We start from the raw sequence: 884 nt of genomic DNA, 5'->3' as shown, positions 1-884 counted from the left end.
CACCTCTTTTTTTTTTTTGGAGTAAAAAATATATTTTTTACTCCTAATATTTGTAATTTTCTTTAAAAATATTTTAAACATTTAATTGTATTTAATTTTGTTTTTAATGTTCTCAATTTGCATCAAAATTATCCCTAAATGTTAATTTCATCTAAAATGTTAACGACAAAATTGAAAACGTTTAGGGATAATTTTGAAACAAATCGAAAACATTAAGAACAAAATTGAATCAATTGAAAACATTAGGAATAAAATTGAATAAAATTAAACGTTAAGATTATTTTTAAAAAAATCACAAATATTAAAAACAAAAAATATATTTTATTCTTTTTTTTTTTATACAATTCTAAAAATAAAAATAAAAAATAAAAACATAAACTAAACGCATGGTTAGCTTTCATAGAAGGTGATTGATACATGAATATACTAGCTAGAAGGATAGTCAAGCTACCCATCCATTGAACTAGTCAACCCAAGAATGTATCCTGACTTCTTGAACTATCATAACAACCTTTCCTTATCTAGAATAATTAACCTAACTGCTTCTAACTAAATAAAACTATCCATTTTCCTTTACAGTCGCCCTAAGGTGTGTTTTGCACGAATAGTGGAAAACTCATCCTATTATTCCTATGGTGACAATTAGTTTTAGTTTGTAACGGACTAATTTCACATAACGGAAAAGTAGCAATTGAGAATAATCTATCATTAGTTATCTTGCTTTTTTTGGGGTATCCCCCAACCCGGCAGGTCAAGAACTAATCCGTCGCGGTACTGAGCTCCATTTAAGGGTTTGCCGCTGGCCAATGGGTTGCTGCATGCACAAGGCGGGATTCGAACCCCCGACACTTATTTAACCGGACTAGTGAGCTATTTAATTAATC

This window comes from Arachis ipaensis, chromosome B05, assembly GCF_000816755.2.
Source record: "Arachis ipaensis cultivar K30076 chromosome B05, Araip1.1, whole genome shotgun sequence".
Lineage (NCBI taxonomy): Eukaryota > Viridiplantae > Streptophyta > Magnoliopsida > Fabales > Fabaceae > Arachis > Arachis ipaensis.
Note: the sequence above shows the minus strand (reverse complement) of the source record.